Source organism: Scyliorhinus torazame, chromosome 18 (assembly GCF_047496885.1).
Source record: "Scyliorhinus torazame isolate Kashiwa2021f chromosome 18, sScyTor2.1, whole genome shotgun sequence".
Classification (NCBI taxonomy): Eukaryota; Metazoa; Chordata; class Chondrichthyes; order Carcharhiniformes; family Scyliorhinidae; genus Scyliorhinus; species Scyliorhinus torazame.
In genome coordinates, this window is record NC_092724.1 from 22286348 (window position 1) to 22292347 (window position 6000).

The following is a 6000-nucleotide window of genomic DNA, read 5'->3' on the forward strand; positions in this document are numbered from 1 at the left end:
GAGAGGGCGGGGAAGTCAGGGTGAGAGAGGGGGAGCAGTCGGGGAGAGAGGGAGTCGGGGTGAGAGAGGGGGTGCAGTCGGGGGGAGAGAGGGGGAGCAGTCGGGGAGAGAGGGAGTCGGGGGGAGAGAGGGCGGGGAAGTCGGGGGAGAGAGGGGGAGCAGTCGGGGTGAGAGGGGGTGCAGTCGGGTGAGAGGGAAGTCAGGGTGAGAGAGGGGGAGCAGTCGGGGAGAGATCAGTCGGGGTGAGAGAGGGGGTGCAGTCGGGGGGAGAGAGGGGGAGCAGTCGGGGAGAGAGGGAGTCGGGGTGAGAGAGGGGGTGCAGTCGGGGGGAGAGAGGGGGAGAAGTCAGGGAGAGAGGGAGTTGGGGGGAGAGAGGGAGTCGGGGGGAGAGGGGGAGGAGTGAGGGGGGATCAGTCTGGGGGTAGTGAGGGGGTTTGGAGGGAGGGGTGGTGTCAGTGTGAGGATTATTCAGTATCTGGACACCTCTCCCTCAGCGAGTGTCGATGTCTAAAGGGCAGAACAAGGAAATGTTAAAGTGAGACTTTAATTTGTTGATAATTATATTTGACGGTGATGGCGCACTATGTTCATCACTCTCCCCGTCTCCATTCAGTTTCCTCCACTTTATACAATCTGTATTCTTTCTCTGTCTCTCTTGTCCTTTCACCTGATATTTTATCTTTTGTTGTTTATCCCACTCCCTCTCCCTCTAGCTCTTCCCCCACTCGATCTTTTCCACACAATCACTTTCTGCTCCCTCTCAACCCTCTCTTTGAACATTCCTCTCTCCATATTCCCCTCTCCCTCTCCTGTGATTATTTTCTGACTTTCTTCCTGTCCCTTCTCTCATTCTGATTTATCTCTTTATCTAATGCGCATTCCCTCTCTCCATCATTCTGGCCGCTATCTTATCTCCCATCCCTCTGGCTTCTCTTTGCGATTGATTAGCATTGCGTCTCTGCTCTCTCCTTCAGGCCTGCGAACTGACGCCTCAGCACATTCAATCATTCCGACATTTGTCAAGGTGACTTGCTTGAGTTTGTACCAGAGGATTTTTAAAAAATACCGGTTGTGGCATTTCTCTCTTGCCACTGGCAGAGACTGGCCATCATTAGCTGATGCACACTGCCCCCTGGTGTGCACTACAGGGACTTCTGCCCCATAACCCGGTGCAACACTCCTGGTACCAGCACTGAGGGAGTGTGGCACTGTCTGAGGTGCCATCGTTCAGCTGAGGCATTGCCCTCTCTGCCCTCTCAGATGAACGTGAAATCAAGGGCCAATTGGTCGCTGCCCTGGCCCAATATTTAATCCCTCAACCCACATCATTGAAAAAGATGACCCAGTCTGAACATAGAACATAGAACATACAGTGCAGAAGGAGGCCATTCAGCCCATCGAGTCTGCACCGACCCACTTAAGACCATTCAAGCCCAGTCATTTATTGAGTTATTGTTTATGGGATCTTGCTTTGTAAAACCCAGCTGATGCATTTTCTCCCGAAAGGGTATCTCGTGGGAAGTGCTGAGATTGAGAAAGGCACTACAGAAATGAGCGTCTCCCTTTCTTTTTTTTTAACAAACAGTTTTATTGAGGTATTTTTTGGGCATTGTAAACAGTTACAGCTAACAGAAATGTGCAAACATCAATATAAAACCACTACTTCAATCAAACCATACTGCACATGCCCGCTCCTCTCCCCTAGACACTACCCGCCTAGTTATCCCTCCTACTCTACTCTAATCTTCCCCCTCCCCCTGCTGGTGTTCACTCTCCTGCGAAGAAGTCGATGAATGGTTGCCACCTTCGGGCGAACCCCAGTACAGATCCCCTCAAGGCAAACTTAATTTTTTTCCATACCCAGAAAACTTGATATGTCCGAAAGCCATAGTTTGGTCTTCGGGGGTTTTGAGTCCCTCCATGCCAGCAGTATCCGCCGCCGGGCTATCAGGGAAGCAAAGGCCAGAACATCGGCCTCTTTCTCCCCCTGGACACCCGGGTCTTCCGAAACCCCGGAAATTGCCACCTCTGGACTCATCACCACCCTTGTTTTCAGCACCCGGGACATGACCCCCGCAAATCCCTCCCAGTACCCCCTAAGCTTAGGGCATGCCCAAAACATGTGGATGTGGTTCGCTGGTCCTCTCGCACATCTAGTGCACTTGTCCTCTACCCCAAAGAATTTGCTCATCCGAGCCACCGTCATGTGGGCCCGGTGAACGACCTTAAACTGAACCAGGCCGAGCCTGGCACATGTTGCGGTTGAGTTTACCCTACTCAGGGCGTCCGCCCATACCCCGTCCTCCATCTCCCCGCTGAGCTCCTTCTCCCATTTGAGTTTCAGTTCCTCCGTCTGGGACTCTTCCCCCTTCATGATCACCTTGTAAATATCCGAGACTCTACCCTCTCCTCCAGAGACTATTCTGTCCTGGATCCCTATTGGCGGGAGGCGTGGGAAGGATGGGACCTGTCTGCGTACAAAGTCCCGCATCTGTAAGTACCTAAAGCCATTTCCCCTTACCAGCCCAAATTTCTCCTCCAAGCCCCTCAAACTCGCAAAGCTCCCCTCCAGCCCACCCGCCCCACCCCCGCCCACCACCATGTTCGAAACCCTCCATCCATGTTCCCGGGGGCGAATCGATGGTTATCACATATTGGAGCCCAAACAGATGCCCCCCCCCCCCCACATGCCTCCTCCACTGGCCCCATATCCCCAGGGCCGCCCCCACAACCGGGCTGGAGGAGTACCTGGCCGGCGACAGCGGTAGGGGAGCCGTGACCAGGGCTGCCAAACTGGTGCCCCTGCACGAAGCCACCTCCACTAACGTCTCCCTTTCTAATTACTATTTACCAGCACAGGCTGACTCAGGCCTGATTAACTACCAACAAAATACTTGGCCGCAAAATCAATTTTATTTTACGCCCTCTGAATAAACACAAATAAAATTTGTGGTTGATATTACTGGACTAATGGTCCAGAGATTGTTCAAATTCCATCAATTGTTTCTCCTTTATCATTCTACACTGAGATAGAAACCCAAGCTCAGTTTTTCAAGGCTGAGGGATCGGCTTTTGATTGCGGAAGGAAAGAGCTATCACATAGACAATGGCCAAATGGCCTCTCTCTGTACTGCGAGCGTTGAGGATCTCTAACTCAGTGTTGTCCAATAGGGTTTTCATGCCTCGTCAAACTTGTACTCACCATATTTGACTCCCCTCTCTCTCCCCACCTCCCCCTCTCTCCCCACCTCCCCCCTCTCTCCCCGACTACCCCTCTCTCCCCACCTCCCCCTCTCTCCCCACCTCCCCCCTCTCTCCCCGACTACCCCTCTCTCCCCACCTCCCCCTCTCTCTCCCCGACTACCCCTCTCTCCCCACCTCCCCCTCTCTCCCCACCTCCCCCCTCTCTCCCACCTCCCCCCTCTCTCCCCACCTCCCCCTCTCTCTCCCCACCTCCCCCTCTCTCCCCACCTCCCCCCTCTCCTCCCCGACTACCCCTCTCTCCCCACCTCCCCCTCTCTCCCCACCTCCCCCCTCTCTCCCCACTTCCCCCCTCTCTCCCCACCTCCCCCCTCTCTCCCCGACTACCCCTCTCTCCCCACCTCCCCCCTCTCTCCCCACCTCCCCTCTCTCTCCCCACCTCCCCCTCTCTCCCCACCTCCCCTCTCTCTCCCCACCTCCCCCCTCTCTCCCCGACTACCCCTCTCTCCCCACCTCCCCCCTCTCTCCCCACCTCCCCCCTCTCTCCCCACCTCCCCCCTCTCTCCCCACCTCCCCCCTCTCTCCCCACCTCCCCCCTCTCTCCCCGACTCCCCCCCTCTCCCCGACTCCCCCTCTCTCCCCACCTCCCCTTTCTCCCCGACTCGTCTTCTCTCCCCACCTCCCCGTCTCCCCCTCTCGCCCCGCCTCCCCCTCTCTCTCCCCACCTCTCCCCTCTCTCCCACTCCCCCTCTCTCCCCACCTCCCCACTCTCTCCCCGACTCCCCCTCTCTCCCCACCTCTCCCCTCTCTCCCCGACTACCCCTCTCTCCCCACCTCCCCCTCTCTCCCCACCTCCCCCCTCTCTCTCCGACTACCCCTCTCTCCCCACCTCCCCCCCTCTCTCCCCACCTCCCCCCTCTCTCCCCGACTCCCCCTCTCTCCCCACCTCCCCCCTCTCTCCCCACATTCCCCCTCTCTCCCCGACTCCCCATCTCTCCCCACCTCCCCTTTCTTCCCGACTCCTCCTCTCTCCCCACCTCCCCCCCTCCCCCTCCCTCCCCGACTCCCCCTCTCTCTCCACCTCCCCTCTCTCTCCCCGCCTCCCCCTCTCTCCCCACCTGCCCTTTCTCTCCCCGACTCCCTCTCTCTCCCCACCTCCCCCCCTCTCTCCCCGACTACCCCTCTCTCCCCACCTCCCCCCTCTCTCCCCACCTCCCCCCTCTCTCCCCACTTCCCCCCTCTCTCCCCACCTCCCCCTCTCTCTCCCCACCTCCCCCTCTCTCCCCACCTCCCCCCTCTCTCCCCACCTCCCCCCCTCTCTCCCCGGCTACCCCTCTCTCCCCACCTCCCCCTCTCTCCCCACCTCCCCTCTCTCTCCCCACCTCCCCTCTCTCCCCACCTCCCCCCTCTCTCCCACCTCCCCCCTCTCTCCCCGACTACCCCTCTCTCCCCACCTCCCCCCTCTCTCCCCACCTCCCCCCTCTCTCCCCACCTCCCCCCTCTCTCCCCACCTCCCCCCTCTCTCCCCACCTCCCCCCTCTCTCCCACGACTCCCCCCTCTCCCCGACTCCCCCTCTCTCCCCACCTCCCCTTTCTCCCCGACTCCTCTTCTCTCCCCACCTCCCCGTCTCCCCCTCTCGCCCCGCCTCCCCCTCTCTCTCCCCACCTCTCCCCTCTCTCCCCACTCCCCCTCTCTCCCCACCTCCCCACTCTCTCCCCGACTCCCCCTCTCTCCCCACCTCTCCCTCTCTCTCCCCGACTACCCCTCTCTCCCCACCTCCCCCTCTCTCCCCACCTCCCCCCTCTCTCTCCGACTACCCCTCTCTCCCCACCTCCCCCTCTCTCCCCACCTCCCCCTCTCTCCCGACTCCCCCTCTCTCCCACCTCCCCCCTCTCTCCCCACATTCCCCCTCTCTCCCCGACTCCCCCTCTCTCCCCACCTCCCCTTTCTTCCCGACTCCTCCTCTCTCCCCACCTCCCCCCCCTCCCCCTCCCTCCCCGACTCCCCCTCTCTCTCCACCTCCCCTCTCTCTCCCCGCCTCCCCCTCTCCCCCACCTGCCCCTTTCTCTCCCCGACTCCCTCTCTCTCCCCACCTCTCTCTCCCCACCTCCCCTTTCTCCCCCGACTCCCCCTCTCTCCCCACCTCCCCGCCTCCCCCTCTCTCCCCAACGCCCCCTCTCTCCCCTCCTCCCCTCTCTCTCCCCACCTCCCCTCTCTCCCACCTCCCCCTCTCTCCCCGCCTCCCCCTCTCTCCCCACCTCCCCCCGACTCCCCCTCTCTCCCCACCTCCCCTCTCGCTCCCCGCCTCCCCCCCTCTCCCCACCTCCCCCCTCTCTCCCCGCCTCCCCCTCTCTCCCCACCTCCCCCATCTCTCCCCGACTCCCCCTCTCTCCCCACCTCCCCCCTCTCTCCCCACCTTCCCCCTCTCTCCCCAAATCCGCCGTCTCCACGAAACCCCCCCCCCCTCTGCCCGACTCCCCCCTCTCCTCACATCCCCCCTCCCCGAGTCCTCTCCCCCTAACTCTCCCTCTCCCCCAACGTCCCCCCTGTCCCCGATTCCCCCCCTCCCTCCCCGACTCCCCCCTTGTTCCCAGACTTCCCTCTCTGTCCCTGGCTCCCCACGACCCCTCGAAGTGTCTGACTGATTTGCTCCATGTGCCGAGTGTATTGTTTCTCTAATGTCGTAGAGTCATAGTTTTTACAGCATGGAAAGACACCCTTTGGCCTATCAAGCACCTATCTACTCGAATACAATTTTCTAGCACTCGGCGTGTATGCGGTGGTATTCCGAGTGCTCA